General features: G+C 43.0%; 1 pseudogene; it reads right to left on the bottom strand.

Annotated features, from left to right (window-relative positions):
* Nucleotides 1–15780: 15780 nt before the first annotated feature.
* Nucleotides 15781–16875, bottom strand: LOC125200286 (annotated as a pseudogene).
* Nucleotides 16876–17128: the final 253 nt, after the last annotated feature.

Genomic DNA, 17128 nt, shown 5'->3' with positions numbered 1-17128 from the left:
GCATGAGCGCCCGTGTGTGATCGAGGATCCTCCGTTTGGGCGTCGGAGGTCGATGAATGTCCGCCGCCGGGGCCGATTTCCCCGGCTCGTGCGCTTATGCGCTTCGCCCGTGACCTTCTTCCCCCTCTGCACGACGGCCTTGAATTTCGGGTCGAGAACGCGAAACTCCTCCCTTTGGTTGAACTTAGGCTTATAATGCGTTGGTTGGGACACGAGAGAGCCTTCACGTTTTCGTTGCGGCCACTCTCGGCCGTTGATAGGTTGTTGCCGTAGATGCCCGCGAACTTCCCGGGGTGTCGAATCCTCCCAAACTTTTTCCCGGATCCGTCCGCGTCGGGCTCAAAGCTCCGGCTAACTCATGTAGGTCAACAAAACGCGCTCCAAAGCCAATCTCGGTCTGATCGGTGCCAACACAAGGGCGGATGTGACGCATCCCATGCCCCGCCACAACAATCGACTGCTTTGAGGCAGCGCCCGACTTGTTACCGCCTCGCCGCCATCCCCCTCGCCGCCGGCCCGCCACCCACCACCGCGCCCCCGCCCCTCCCCCACCGCCGCCCTCCCACCACCACCGGCCGCCGCCCCTCCCACCACCGCCCGGCTCGCCCTTCCACCACCGCCGTCGCCGAGGATCTCGCTTCTGCGGGTTCTCCGCAGTCGACTCACGGCCCCATCACTCTCTCAATGTGAACCTATCGAAACAAAGGAGTTGGGTCGCTCGGGAAAAAGGGAAGGGGTATCCGGCCGCGGGTGGTGGGCGAGTCCATATGGCCGAAACTCCAAACACCGAACGACCCAAATTTCCTCATGAAAAGATTGACTCGATGTGGCTTTGTGCCACGGCGGGATGCTCTGACCACGACGGAATGGAGGGGATGACTCGATCCCCCTGAGATGGCGGGAAGCAGGATAGATCCGTATCCCGATTCTTCCGTGCGGGTGAATCTTGCTCTCCCGGCATCTCGGGAAAATCTGGTTGTGAAATTGAGGGACGGAGTGAAATGGGTGAGTGGAAGACAAATTGGTGGGTATTTATTTAAATAAGCCAAAAAAATTAAATAAAATTCGAATTAAAAAAAAAAAAAAAAAAAAAAAAAGGAAAATCCGCGATGCCAGCGGGTGTCGCCCGCAAGGTAAAGGCGCCGCCACTTTTCTTCCCGGCCGGCTCCTTTGCCGCAGCCGGCGATCTTCCGTCCGCCTGCCAATTGGCCGCCGGCGACGCCACCGTATACCCCCGGCTAAGCCTTGGAAGGGGCGGCGGCGCCGCCCCTATAGTGGGTGCTCTTATAACAACTCCCAAAAATGAAAAATCTCCTCACTCTCTTCTTCCTTCTTATGCCGCCGGAAATGGGTTTCCGCCAAAACGTGGCTGCAAACCCACGAGTGCCGCAAAAATACATCGCGGCTCGGTGATGACTATCTGCAGGGCGCCGCGGCGGACCATGCAAGGGCGAAACAGTCAATTTCGTGGATATCGTGACGATAATTTCTTCAAGGGATCATAGCCAGCCGGGCCGACGCAATCGCCCCGGAAAAGGGTTTTTACATGCGTCCCGATTTGTCGATGCCGCGTCCCAGCCAGCTTTGGCGCCATCGGCTCGGCCCGATGATTCTAAGCGGAGATCGCCCTTCTTCGCCACGTTGATGAGAGTGGGCGAAGTTATTAATTAATTAATATTCCTCGTCCCATCATAAGCAATACATATTTTTATTTTTACAACATCTCACCTATTATGATTTATTTTTTTTTTAGCTAAAAATAACATATTTCATTTCCTTCATTTATTTTTTTCATTTTCCTAAAAAGATGTATACAATATATCCCTAAAAAAAAAAATTTTCCCAACGTAAACTATAACCCGGGAAAAATTTGCGAAAATTTCCTTTTAGCAAAAGGACTCAAATTTTCCCCCGTAATTCCATCGGAATTCATGTCCAAAACACCGTTTACCACGAATTACGAGGGATTGGCCATCGGATAATTCAATTTTTTTTTGTTTAAATATAGGTATGTGCTTTATTGAAGAGGAGGGGGGGGAGATCGAGAAGCTATTGCGACAATAGAAATAAAAACGCCCTGCGGAATAGGCTGCGGTGACGTGGGAAATACAACTACCCGCCGGGCAAGCGTGGGATTCATGGACTGAGAAACCCGAGATCATGGCTGAAAATGCGATTCATCAAGGCGGCCTTGGTTTTGGATGGAAAATTGCACGCGGGTTTTGTTTTTTAATGGTTTTGGTATCAACGATGAAGCATGGCCAACCCCGGGCCCCAAATCACCATCTTGAAATACTACAAGGAGTATTAAAAGGCTGTTCCCGACCTAATTCGTTAATCCAAAAGAATTAATGACTTTTCTTATCTAAATTAAGCAACATGTTTTGTTCACCATCTCTAAATAGGTTCACCTATACGACTTTAGGTTGATTTTGTTTTACCAATGTAATAAACGGTATTTAGGAATATTGTGAAAAAAACTTTATTTTTTGATTATGGTGTCTTATTCTCTGTAAGAAAGAATTATATACATTTATATATATAGGGTGATTATATTATAAATCAACATTGTGGAAAGTGATCACACTTCATTTTTAAAGGCATAAAGCTGTTGCATTCACCATAAATATTTTACTGAATTAGACCTAAAAATCTGCATTCATATTTCAAGTAGACACGTGCATCCATAGTACATGGAGTATATATAGGAACTTTTAAAACATCATGAGTTTAATAAAAAATTAGTAAAAAAAAAGAAATAAAAGAAAATGTGTTAGTGGAAAATGACCCACATTAGAAAGAAATAAAAGAAAAAATATTTTTTTAGGAGCAAAAAAAAAGAAAGAGTTTCTATTTTTAGGGATAAGAAAAGATATGTAATTGATTATTCTAGTAATATTGATTCAAGACTTAGAGATTACAAATGGAGGGCAATAGGAGGGGCCTTCCCCATCGACCCTCATCGCCCACCATAGCAGGGGGGGGCCTTCTATCGTCCTTCTATTGGAGGAAGGGCCAATCAAGGCCCACTCATATATATATTTTTTTGATATATTTCCATTTTTCATCACTTTCACTCATCCTTCCACTTTTCATCACTCATCTTCTCACTCTACACTTCCTTTTCCTCTAGAAAATGGATTCCGACAACTCTCCCCAATTATCGGGTGACGAAAGCCATACACGGCGGAACCCAAATTCCGCCCGATACCCAAACTCCACCCACTCCGCAAATTCCCATTTCAACCAACCTCCACCATCTTAACAAAATCCCTTCTTCAACCAAGTTCCGGTGGCAACATATTGGGCGGAGGATTCACTCCTTATTTTACGGAACCAAACCGCCCTTCCCCTTAATTCTCCAAGGGAACACCTTTGTCGGTGCTGGTGGGGCCCAATACCCACAGCGTTCAACTGGAGCATCGAAAGAAATCGACTAGAATTACGGGACGGGGTGTCCGGCGAAGATGATGAGACACCCGACACTCACGAATCTACAATTATTCCGATCCGAGATCCGAGCTTCAGCATGAGAGAGTATGGAGGGGAGGAGATGCCCCCACCACCTCCAAAAGAGAAGGATATGGAGATGGTAAAGGGCGCGAAGAGGAAGTCCACGGAGCCGGGCGCGCCCGAAGGATAGGAGGTCACTACCTTCTATCGCCAGAGACATTGCTTGATACGCTCGGATTTTGCACTTTTAAGGCCATTATTTGGTCCGTTTTTTATGTCAAGTCACTCTCCCGTCCATTATTTGCATATTTTGTCTATTTTGGTATTTTGACGTGTTTTGTGAGAAATGTGCATAAATGAGCCGAAAAGGGAGCCAAACGCCAAGTTTGGGAATCGAAGTCGAGGCGACGGCCGGCCCGGGATGGCGCGGACCCGCGCCCAAGCGAGATCAATGCGGGTTGATGCACATTTATTAGTTTAAAAATACCGAAGATACAAGGTAGATCTAGTAAAAATAAAGGTAATCGGGATATCAAACACGGGAATACGATTCACGACTACCATTTACTAAGCATCACATACGATCTAGAGACACAAATTTTTTATTTTGGATTAATTAAACTAGACATAAATATATAAACAAATATCAAAAAGCATAAAAACAATGATACAAAGCAGGCGTAAGAAAGTAGAATTTAAGGATTCAAAACACAATTGACTTCCTTAAATTACGGTCTCTAGAGATTAAGTCGGTCACTTAACTGGATTAAACCCCCTCCCGATGTGAGAAATCGTAGATTAGGTGTAATAATTGAAGTCCCCTTCTAATTCTTAGACCTAACTCCTAAAAGATCGTTAAGACCAACGACCTCACGTGAAACCTCAACTCTCCGAGTTTTATTGCATTAAAGTGTGAATTATCCCATTTTCCAAGTCAACTATTTCGTCTCCAGTACTCTAATCAACTCTAACATGTATTCAAAAGGTAGCTAATAAATTGAATATAGAAGGCACAAGGATAAATCAAATTAACTGCAAGAGCTAACACGGAAAATTAATTTAATTCTTCACCAAAAAATCCACAAAAGTTGTTCTACTCATGAAAGAAAAAACTACAAATAAAGTACGAGACATGAAAGAAATTGATAAAACCAAGGTTGAATCTTAATCTTATTCTTTTGCTCGGATCCGCAGCTCCGCTCCAATGGAAGATGGATGAATTATTTGTGGAATATGGAGTAGAAGAATGTGTAGAGCGAGAGAGGGATTGGAGGCTCAGAGATAAAGATTATGAATTAGGTTAAGAGGTATTTATAGGATGAAAAAAGGTTTATTTTTGATAATTTTCGTGGCCTTCAAGAAATGGGAGAGATTTGGGGCGAAACTCTTTCGAAAGAGGAAGGAATGATATGCATACATCAGTGATTGGACTCCAAATCTGATGGCAGAATGGGATCGAACAGAGGCTGTTGCACCTTGGCCTTTATGTACCTTTTTTCTATCTTTTTCTATCATTTATCAACAAACACATTAAAAATACCAAATGTATAACATATACAATTTAAGAACATTAATTGCATGATTGACATTTAAAAGGGAAGTCCAATCTAGCCCTTTAAAACATGCGAAATCCATGTTTGTCCCCCGATCCCCCTCGGAAAAATGTGCTTGGAAGAGAAGTCCCCGTCCGGCGGCCGGGAAGATGTCGGCCCGCCCCCCGAGGAACAAAACTTTTTGGACCCCAAACGGGGGCCGGGGCCCCAACGTCGGGGCCCGCCGGAGAAAAGGGGCAAACCCGGAAAGCCCTAGTTTTGCGCCTATTTTCCGTATTTTGGAGTTTTTTTAATGAAAAGGGAAAGGGTTTTTCCCATAAATAAGGCCCAAGCCTAAAAAAGAAACCTATTTTAAAAAAATCCTAGAGATAAAGGGCCAGAGTCTTCTTGGTCGGAGTTGGAGAAGGATTTAAAACATCAAAACGGAAAAGGATTCCTACGGGTTTTATTTCTTTAGTTTTATGTTCAAATTTTTTTCCCCCTTCAATCTATGTTTTTAGCTTATTCAATTATGTGTAACTAAACTCATAGGATTCTAGGGATGTGTTAGAAAGACTTTGGTCATACAAATTCCTTTTTCTATCTAATATCCGTTTTTTTTTTTTTCTCTGTTTTTTTAAGTAGTTTTGAAGCTGCATGATTGAGTGACACGGGGGGTGTATGATTTTTTCTTCCATGCTTGTTGATTCGGAGTTAGATTCACTTAGTAGAATTTCGGTTTAAACCCCCAAAAACGAAAAATTGGTGAGAGTGAGGGACTTTTAAAGGGGGTCTTAGGAGCTTTTTGGAGTTACGTGTTAGGATTGACAACCCAATCTTGTAATCAACATTTGTATCGCATGAGCATAAGCTAGGTGACTCGTCCTTTCAAAGTATAAGTTTGTGCTAGGTTATTGTATTTGGGAAATTTTTTTATAACCATAGTTTGTGAACACACTCCACGAGTTTCCCCCCATCTCTTCGTCTTTTTTGTTTTTTTCGCTTTTTGGTTGGTCAAATGCTTTCTATTGTTTTTAGTTTTTCAAAATTTTTTTCAAAACCCGATTTTTTTTCCGGATAGTATTTGGGTCTTAGTAGAGGATAGACACTTTGTGTTTCGTTTTCCCCCGTGTTCGATACCCAAATCTTTTTTTAACTATTTTATATATACTTGTATATTTGGGGGGGTTTTTATTTAGTTTTAAAAAAAAGTGCATCAATTTTTTGGGCAGTTCGGGGAAAAGAAAATTTCCCTTTTGGGTGATATTTTTTAAACGGATAATTTTGCTACTTTGGATTTTAATTTTTTTCAATTTTTAATCTTTTTTTTTAATTCTTTTTTGTTTTTAGTTCTTGCGGGTTTTGTATGCGAAGGGCGCCCCGGGAAGGACAACCAAAACCGCTCGATTTGGGAACTTGAGAGAACTCGTAGGAAAATAAGAAGTAAAAAAGGATCGGGAACAATGGGGGGAAAACGGGCATCGAAAAACTACGGGAAATGGAAAAAGTCCGATGGATGAGAGAGATGGGGAAAAGGGCCCCCCGAGGGGAAATCGGAAAAAGAAAAATGGGGGGAGATCCCCCGTAATGAACATGTTGATCATGGGAATATGATTACTCGAAGGCCCTCGTTTTGGGCCCCTTAATAATTTGAGTTACGCATCCCCCTTATTCAAAGGGGTCGAGCAAACCCCTTTTGCGAGAGGGCTACGAGAGGATGTTAATCGCCTTCCCCCAAATTTGTGGAGATCGCAAACACTCAAAAACCCCAGCGGTGTTTGACGATGCCAAAAAGGGAAACACTCTTCCCCTTTTCATTGCGGTTAAACCCCAAAAGTGGTTTGAATGTATCCCCGAGAAAAAAGGTCTCCACATGGAAGGACATTGTTTTTGGTTTTCCGACAAGTATTACCCGGTCGGGCACAATTTTAAGGTTTCGCGAGATTTTCCCAATTTTCCCCAAGGGGCAAAACCCCCTCTTAGGGCGTTTGCTCGTTTCAAAGCCCTTCTCCAAAAGTCCCAACCAGGGTTTTTAAGGGGAACCAGGTGGGGATTCTCTATAATGGATTTAACGAGAAAATTTGTCTTATGTTGATTCGGGGGTGCAAATGGGGGGTTAAGAAAGTCGGGTGAGGGTACGTTTGATAGAGGTTCGCCACCAAGCGGGGGGTGAAAGAAAAGGCATACCAAAAAAAGGATAGTTACGGTTGAAGAACCCGGGGAAAGCCCCTTTTGCGAGAGGAATTGGGAGCTTGATTTGGGGGTGGACAAAATGGAAAAATCAAGGAAGGAGGCCCCGATTCCCCAACCTCCTTATGCGGTTTTAAGCACGGAAACTCCTCCCGACGGTGGAAGAAATATTTACATGCAAGGGCGGCCCCCAAATTACAACAAAACTACCCCAAACCCGGGGGGGCGGAATTTTCCCAATAATTATAAGGGAAAACCAACCCCCTTTAATTTTTTCTTAGTTTAATTCCCCCCGGCGGGATTTTGTTAGCAAGGGGGGGAGTAGTTGAGACAAAGGGGAGGAAAAGTATGAACAAGGGATCCAAGGATCTTGGAGGTAATGCGCGCAAGAGGGGAAGGGTTAAGCCCCCCGGGTGGGAGTGGTTGAACCCGGAAAATAAACAACCCCCAAAGCGGGGAATAAACCCGATCTGGGCGCCATAACCAACATCAACACGCGGGTGGGGGCAAACCCAAAAGAAGTTAGATGGGGAAAGGGGGCCCCCAAAGGGCCCCGCACTAGTGGGGACGCCCAAAAAAAAGTGGGTCAAAGCGGAAGGGGGTTGCCGGGACCGACAAACCGCCGCCCACCCGGGAGGACACCACGAAGCCCGAATGGGGTCGCCCGGCCGTGGCCCCCCCTTGCCTCCGGGGGGCCCCCGAAAAAAAACCCCGAACCCCCCTTCCCCGGGGGTTTGGGTGGGGCCCTAATGGGATTGTCTTTACCTTTGAAAAGGGAGGAATTTTAAAGCTGAAAAGCAATTCAAACATTTTTGAACATTTTTTGTAAAGAAAAATACTAACATTCCTCTAGTTGAATCTTTGGGGGAAATACCTAAATATGCGAATCTACTATGGGACGTGATGAGAAAGAAAAAAGCGAAAAAGTGGGCCCCCAAGCTCCCACTCATTGCGGCGAGATCACCCAAAAGGAGGAAAAACCGGGAGAGCCCGGGGCCCAATTCATTACCCCGTCCCGGTTGGAGAGGGAAAGGTTGAAAAGGGCCCCTATGCGATCTAGGATCTTAATCAATCTCGTCCCGGGGGTACTAGAAAAGCTCAACATTGGGCCCTCAAAACTTCGGACGAAACCCTTTCGGGTTGGCCGATAACTCGGCCCAAAAAACTTTTGGTATGATTGAGGATGTCTTAGTGAAAATAGATGATTTCTTTTTTCCTTGATTTTATTGTCTTGACAGAAAAGTGGGAAAAAGAATGCCCCTCCCAATCTTAGGGAAAATTTTTAAACATTAAAAAGGCTTTGATTGATGTAGACCTTGGTAGATCACTTCCCAATAACCATACCCAACCCCCTTTATAAGATCAAAAGCGAGATTCTCTTTTGGGGGAAAATGAGGGAAGTGGAACAGGGGTGTAGGGCCCCTTGGTCACGGATTTGAAAAAACCCTGGGCCCTTTGAAGTGGAGGATCCTCTCCCCCCATTCTCCTTTCCCCCGAGGTAAGAGGGTTCCCCCAAAACCCCCGATCCCCCAACCCCTCCCCTCTACCCCTTAAAAAAAGAAGAAAAAGGGGAAAAAAGGGGAAACCAAGGAGGACCTGAGTTTTTATTTACCAAAACAAATAAGGGAAAATACAAGTGGTGGAAAAGCTAGGGACCAAGTTCCCCCTATGCCCTTTTTACCTTGGGGGAATGTGAATTAGTGAGCCTTTTATTCGAAAAAACGACTAAAAACAAAGGGTTTTTGTTGGGGAAACCCGATTTTTCGTTGATTTAGTTATTTTCTTTTATTTATTTTTTTTTTTTCTTTTTTCGTAAAGAAAAAAAAAATAAAAAAAAATTAATTAACTGGGGTTCTTGCTTTAACACCCGGTCCCCCAGGTTATTTTCACATGTCCGGGATGGACGAGCTTAGGGCGGGCTTAGGGCGGGCCGGATAAACCCGCTAATGGGCCCGGGGGCCCCAGAAATTTTTTTGGGCCCCCGTCGGCCGCCTTGACCCGGAAAAAGACCAAAATGGGGGGTTTTAAAAGGAAATTTTTTCCTTTTTTTTTCTCATTCCTTCTAAAATTTCCCTTCCTTGCACCAACCCCCCCTTTATAAATCACCAATTTCACCCCCCCATAATTCTCTCAATTCTTTAAGTTTAGAGTTTTCTTTCTTTTCCCTTTTTAAACCACGGTTTTAAAACCCCAACTAAATTTCAGTTTTTTTCCCTCTTTTTCCATGGATTTAAGCATGTTTTGGAGGGAATTTTCGGTGAAAACTCTTATTTTATGATGGGGGATGATTGTGTATGCTTATTTATGGTTTTCCCAGGGTTGATATTGTTTTTTTGATGATAAGTTTTGAAGTTTTTGTGAATAGTGATTCCTTCCTTTTTACTTGTTTTTATGTTGCAATCATGTTCATAGGGGTTATAAAGGCTTTTAAATTACTTCCATGAATTGCAATATTTTTGTACCCATAGAGATTGTTGATATGTTATTGATTTTGTTGATACGTCTACGCGGGGGGGATAAATTTCCCGTTGGGGGATGGTTTGTTTTTTCCAGTTTGGATAATTATTTTTAATTTTTTCCCTTTAACCTCTAGGAAGTTTTATACCCCTAAGCTTCATTAAAAATGTCTTATATGTTGATCCTTTGGTATTGATTATAAGATTTCCAAATTTGGGGAACCTTTGATTTTCCCATTATTGGTATACTTTCTAATTGTTGTATTCCGTTTATACGAATATGGGATCAAAGGGAAACCCCGAAACAAAAACTACGGTTTTAAAGCCTTGCCTCGGACGAGAAAAAGTCATGTGGAAGAAGTTGCCGGGGGTGGGGGCCCCTTTCCCGGGTATCCCCCCGTTTCCCCTCTTCAAATTTTGGGGAAATCGCGGAGGCCCTTTGGGCATTATGTGATGTAGGGGGAAAAGGGGAACGGCCCCCGGAAATGTTTGAGAGGAAGGGGCCGTCGTTTAGGAAGTATCTTCGAGTTCCTAAAAACTCGTTGAAGGTTAAAAGGGTCGGGCCGGCAAAACATCGCCAAACATCGATTTCCGCCCAAGGGGGCCCCATGGGTCGGTTTCCCCTTTGGGGGAACTTTGGGGGAATCTTCCCCTTCTTGACCCCGGCCCGAGAACCCATTATTGGGGGCAAGGATTTTTCCTCAAGTGGCGGGGGATCACCCCCTTCCCTCCCCGGTTGACTAAGGTGACGTTTGGGCGGGAAAAAACCATTGGGAAACTCAAAACCAGGGGCCCCGGGGAGCCTTTGGTAACCGTCAAAAGGGAAATTTTGGAAGAGGAACATCCGGCTCACATCCCCTCTTTGAGGCCGATGAGGACTCCGGGGCCGAAACTTTTCGATCCAAACCCCCCCAGAAGAAGGGGGCAAACCCCACGCCCAAAAGGAAATCAAGTGCCGCCCCACAGCCCCGCCCCCAAGGGAAGAAGAAGGGAGGAAATGGGGACATCGCCGCCGGATGAGCAAACCCCCGCCGCGGAAGGCCAAAACCCCCCTGAGGAGTTTAAAAATACCTCCGGCCCTTTGGAGATATCTCTCACTCAAAACGTGTCCCAAAAACAGGGGAAAATCCCATGGGAAACAAAAAAAGAGAAAAAACCACCCGGGCCAAAGGGTGGACGGGGTCGGGGGTTGGCACACGGGGGAACAACAATTTTGGGGCAAAAAAAGGCTAGAAGACGTGCATCGCCGTCAACAAATTTAAGAGCTCCAAGGATGGGCCGGGGCTGGGGGCAAGAGCGCCCAAAAAATGAGTGGCGATATCTCCATCTTTTTTGGGGGCATTCGGCGACCTCAAAGCCCGTTTCCCCCCTTCCCCCTTCCCAAAATTGAAAATCGAAACTCAAAGACTATAAATGAGCATTTGTATCATTTTTGGATGTTTTTTAAAACAATTTGTTTTCCCTTTTTTTTGACGATTTTTTTTTTAAGTTAAGTATTTTTGGGTTTAGTTTAATTTTTTTGCATTGGGGAAATTTTTTTCGATTTACCTCTGCGGCGGCCCCTGTTTTCTTGGGGCCCCGGGCCGCCACCTTATTTTGGGGAAAATTTGTGCGGGCGACCGTCGGACATCTTCGGTGGGCCGCTGCCCGGGGGTATTTTTCAACCCATTTTCCCCAAAATTTCTCCTTTCGCCCGGGTGGCCTCGACCCGAAATTTTCCAAAATTTCGTTTTTTTTAAAAAGGTTACCCCGTCATTTCCCCCTCGCAAACTTATTTTACACTTTTTTGTAAATAAGTTTAGGAGGGTAAAATGGTGGACCGTGAGTTTAGGATTTTTTTTCTTTAAGTTTTTTTTTTTTTAATTTAAACCCCGAGGTGAATTTTTTTGTTTTTAAAAAAAGTTTTCTTGAATCCATGTCGTGAACTTAACATTTAAGAACTTAGAAACACGCATGCTTAGGGAAAACTTTTTGATTGAGTTGGGATGATATTACATTATCATGTTTAAGTGTGGCTTAAAAGTTTTGATTTGATGGTTTTGGTAAAGGTGCATAATTTGTGAATTGGGTTGTTCCGGAAATCTTTATACCGTGAGGGTTTGAGCCAAAAATTTATTTTTGTGATTTATGTTTTAGAACTTGCTCCTAGTCTTTTCCCAAGTTTACATAGTGTTTTAAAAAGATTTAGGAGGGAAATTGACCAAACTTTTTTTAACTTTTCTTTTTTCTAAAAACCATGACCCTCTAAAATTTTTTTTCCCCTTGAACCAAGTTTGAGCCTTTAAGCCTTTTTTCTTTGGAAGCCAAAAAAATGGGGGCAATTCCTTGGATTAGTTAGTTTTTTTTTTATATTATTTTGTAAAGGAATTGGAGAGATAAGGGGGGAAAGTATAAAAAGTAATGTGCTTAATATAAAAAAAGTACAAGTTGTGAAATTGAAAAAATTCCAAAAAAAGTGTAAGAAAGAAAAAGAAAAAATGTGTGAAAGGTTGTGAAAAGAAAAAAAAAATCAAAAGGATTGGAAAGTGAGTTCAAGGAGATAAATGGGGAAATGTTAAAAGTGCCTTGGGTTTAGAAAAATGGAGTTATCTTTTTTTTCCCCGGGGTATTTTTTTTTTTAGTCCTTTTTGGGCCCAAATATTCCCACCCCCAAAGAAATACATTATAAACCCAAAAATAAAGACCTTTCGGACTTTTGAAGCTTAATCACATTTAGTAGAGGAGGGGGTAGACTTTGAGCCAAAATGGGGAAAAATTTTTCCTGATGTATTATTTGAGTCTTTTTGTACCATTATCCCTTCCCTTTAAGTGAGAGAACACTTCCCCTCTTTGGAAGTTTGGCCCCGTGCGGGGGCTTGAATTGGGGGTTCCCCGTTAGTAATGAAAGTGCACTAATAAACCTTTCTTGATTTGATTGCGTTAATACATGTTTAAACTATTCTTCCATCTTTTGAGGCAAATTTTGACATCTAGTCCTTGTTTCTTCCCTGCGTCTATTCTTGTATCTTTATTGTTTTGTTCGAGGGCAAACAAAAATGTAAGTTTGGGAAAGTTGATCGCTCGGATTTTGCACTATTTTTAAAGGGCATTATTTGGGCCGTTTTTTATGTCAAAGTCACCCACACGTCCATTATTTGCTATTTTGTCTATTTTGGTATTTTGCCCTGTTTTTTTGAAAATGTCAAAAGAGCCGAAAAAGGGGGGCCAAAATGCCAAGTTTGGGAATCGGTCGGAGCGGCGGCCCGGATGTGTGCGGGACCCCCTCGGGGGCCCCGGGGGGCGAAACAATGCGGCCCCGGGCCGCCCCCGGGAAAAATGTCTTTTGGGAAAAGAAGTCTCGTTCGGCGGCCGCCGGGTCTGCGGCGGTCCGCCGCCCAGGCCGCTCTGGACTCCCCCCCGCGGCCACCCGGGCCAAGGGGCCGGGGCCGCCCGGGGAAAAAAAGGGCCGAATCCGAGAAGCCCTTTTGATTTGCGCCCGGGGTTTTTCCATATTTTGGAGATTTTTTCCCCTCAACAAGGCTGGTTTTCCCATAAATAAGGCCCAAAAAATTATAAAAAAAAAAGAACCTACTTTTAAAATCTTCATAGAAATCAAGACCTAAAGTAAATTCATTGGTCCGGGGGTTGGAGAAGGGTTTTGGGAACATCAAAAAGCGACAAAGGGTTAACCCCCGGGTTTTTTTCTTTTTGTTTTATGTTAAATTTTCTTTTAATCCCCCGTTTTTTGGGTTATTCAATTATGTGTAACTAAACTCCTAGGATTCTAGGGGGTGTAACGACTTTGGTTTTTTAAAAATTTTTTTTCTATCAATATCCGTTTTGTTTTTACTTTGTTTTTCCCCAAGTAGTTTTGGTTTCATGATTGAGTGACCTGATTTGTATGATTTAATATAACTTTCTTCATAAACGTAAAGTTTGGGGGTTAGATTCCCTTGTGAACCTTCAACCCTTAAAAAAACCTTGGTTTTAGGTGAGGACTTTTTAAAAGGGGGCTTGGGGGCTTTTTTGGGTTAGTGTTGGATTAAACCCCCAATCTTGTAATCAACATTTGTATATGAGCATAAAGCTAGGTGACTCGTCCTTTCAAAATCTGTGCTTTTGGGGGATTATAGTTTTGGGAAATTTTTTTAACCATGCTTTTGAAACACATCCCAGGGGTTCCCTTTTCTCATCGTCTTTAAAAGTTTTATTCGGGTTTTTGTTGGTTAAAGCTTTTATTGTTTTTAAAATTTTTTAAAAGTTTTCCCAAAACCCTTTTTTTTCCGGATAGTATTTGAGTCTTGGGAAGGATAGACACTTTGTTTGCTTCTTCCCCCTGTTCGATATTTTTAAAATTTTTCTTTTAAAAATATGTACGTTAAATTTGGGGTTTTTTTTAGGGCTTTAAAAAGGGGCATCATTTTTTTGGCTAGGTGTTGGGTCGATATCGGGGGTCGATTGTAAGGGGAAAAACCAACGGAAGGTTGGTTCCCGGGCCCCTCCCCGCACGATACAAAGAGGAGGGAATTTAAGACTAAAAAGGGAGTCTCACAAGGGGCCCGGGGCTTCCAAAACATTTTGAGGCGTGTAGCATCGGTAAGTTTTTGGCATTTCGAGGGAAAAATCGTCGGGTGATGACAGCGGTATAATTTTTGACGACGTGCGAATTTGTCGCTAAGGGCAATTTCGAAGTCGGTCCGGGGGCCCCGGGTTCCCCTTGGGGGGCACATGAAAACGAAGGATTAAGAAAAATTTGGGCGGATATTGAGGCGGGGGTGGAAACGAGGGTCGAGGAAGGCTTTGTTGGATCCCCAAATTGGAGCGGAAGGTCCCCCAACCGACTTGGGCCCCGGGTTTAAAATTAAACCCCCTTCTCGGCGCCCAAAGGGGGTGAAAGCGGGGAAGGGGAAGGGGGAAATCCCAAAAGGATCGGCTCCCCTCGGCCGGTTTGGGGGCCAAGGTGATTTAAAAATTTTCGGCTACAACCCGCGCCAAATTTAAAAGGCTATATCGGGAAAAATCGGATGATCGTGTGAAAACGGACATCTGAAAACTATCGAAAGATGAAGAAACAGGGTGGGGCATTCCAGGGAAAGGGAACGGCCTTTTACTTTAAAAATTTCCCTTTTTAATGATGATCGTTTCTAGGTTTTTTTTTTGTTTTTTTTTTGATTCTCTTTTTTTTTAAATGAAGGTTTTTTTTTTTCCCTCTCGTTGTATTCCCATTTCCCCCTCTTGCAACAACGGCGATTTCTTTTCTCCTTTTCCCTCCCCCCCAAATGATCAATTTTTATTTTTGGGGTTTTCCCCCCAAAGTGATCAATATCCTTTTTATCAAAAAAAAAAACTTTTTTTCTCTCCACAATCTTCTTTTTTTCTCTTTTCTTCTTTTTTTTCCCCTTTAAAAACCCTTTCTTTTTCTTTTAAAAACTTTATTTCTCTTTTTTTTCAAAAACATTCGTTTTAACTTTAAAATTGGCCCGAGAAAAACCCAAACAACTTTTGGTGGAAGGAGGGAAAAAATTTTTTTGCATTTTTAAAATTTTTTTAATTTGTTAACATATTAAAAATCGTCTTCAAAATTTTAAAACAAAATAAATGATGATGTGGAAATGAAATGGAAATGGGGGAAGGAGGGAGGGCCGCTTAAATTTTGGGGAAGATAAGGACATCAAAAAAGGCGTAAATAATAATAAAATAAAAAAAAGGGGTCCATGGGAAAGGCTCTATGGGGGGGCCCTTAATGCTCTTAAAAAATTGATTTATCTGTAACTTTAGGAATTAGGATGTATAAATTATAATCAACTGAAATAGTTAAAATACATTGTAAAATTAATTCCATATTTTAATTTAGCATTGCTTTAATTATAAACGCATTGATGTCCCAAATTTTCCCTTATGAAACAGCATTTTTTTACTATCTAATCGGAAATCTGATAATGAGTTAGTACATTTTGTGAAACTATTTTCATTTTAAAATTACTACAATAACTTCTAAAAGCTTAAGATAATCGTATATCTCAAGTGAATATTCATTCAATTCAAATACCATTTCAAAGACGTGACTCGTCACATTTATTCTAGTTAGGTCCATATAATTTATTCATTACATAACAATATATTGATCGAGTCTACTCGAAAGGGGTAGACTGAATCTTGAGTAGTGGAAATCAACATCGTAGATTAGTCCCGGGTCCACACCGAGCTGGCCACAGTAACGTGTGTACAAGTCAACCCTACTGGTCACCTTCTCGGGCTCCTTCCCGTCGCATTCCAAGTTGCCATTGATGGCTCAGATCGTGGCAAACCCTTGTCCCGAAACAATAGCTTTGTGACAATTTTGCATCCAATACCACAAGGCCGCCTTGAATGATACCCCCACGTCCGTGCCCACAACCTCCGGGTTGTTCAGCCCATCAAACCCAATGGCCCGTCCCGCTGCCCCGTAGTTGTAGTTCCACGTCAGCTGCAACGGCCGCGGCCGTAGTAGAACTTGTCTGGGTTGCAAGGCCAGTCCGGAAAGTTCGGGTCGCAATACTTATCTGATTTATTACTTTCCTCTCTAAAGCAAAGGTCTACATTGCACACACAGAAAAATAATGATATGTCACCATTTCAATTTATGTAACACAGAGTGAATATGCCCACTCAATTTTATAAAAATAGAAACTTTGGAAACAGATGCGTGTTTTAATGCAAAATTGGTAAAGTAAGAAGAGATGAGTGAAAAAGTAGTGGAACTAGTGGTAGTAGATTGTTGTGATGCGCATTTCTTAAAACAAAAAGTTACTCCCAATTTTTAGGAAACGGACCAAAAAGGAAAGAATTTATATTTTTTGGAAACGGAAAACTTACTGCCTGTTTCATGCGCAACATGGGCGAAGAAGGCCGCGATCTCTCGACGGCTGTCATCAGCGGTGCCGTCCGTTCCAAACCCGCGGAACGATCCGAGGGCGTCGAGAAAGGCAGCGCGAGTGTAGAATCCACGGTCGGGGCAATCCGCCCGGCCGCATTGGCTATGCCATTGAAGAAAGCATCCGTGACGACCTCCTCAACTTTGACTCCATTGGTGGTGCACGGCCCGGACTGACAGCCCGGCCCGCAGTAAGTGGCGTCGGTGCCACAGAAGCCGTATTGGCTGCAGCACTCGTTGGCCGCACAGCCGCAGTTCTGGGCCGAAGCCCAGTTTGCTGCGGCAAGGAAGGCGAAAATAAGGATCAAATGCTTCATTTTGGTTAAAGAAATGATGTGGATGAACAAGGGAGTGGTTTGATGGATATTTATAGTGTTTGATCAATGTATAAATTTGATTTCGTTGAAAAATCAACTAGTAAATTGATTGGTCTTTTGATGTGTACAAGTATCATACGTATCATATGACTGTTTTATTTTATTCAATTCTCATTGAGTTGATTTTGGAGTATAATTTGAGAGTTACGGATATGAATATGTTGCATCCAATTTTTTGAGCTGCAAATTAAATTTAATGAAGTGTTTTAATAATATTTTTGGTTTGGA

The sequence above is a fragment of the Salvia hispanica genome, unplaced genomic scaffold (assembly GCF_023119035.1).
Source record: "Salvia hispanica cultivar TCC Black 2014 unplaced genomic scaffold, UniMelb_Shisp_WGS_1.0 HiC_scaffold_890, whole genome shotgun sequence".
Lineage (NCBI taxonomy): Eukaryota > Viridiplantae > Streptophyta > Magnoliopsida > Lamiales > Lamiaceae > Salvia > Salvia hispanica.
The sequence above is the reverse complement of the archived record's forward strand: the minus strand, read 5'-3'. Positions and strand labels throughout refer to the sequence as shown.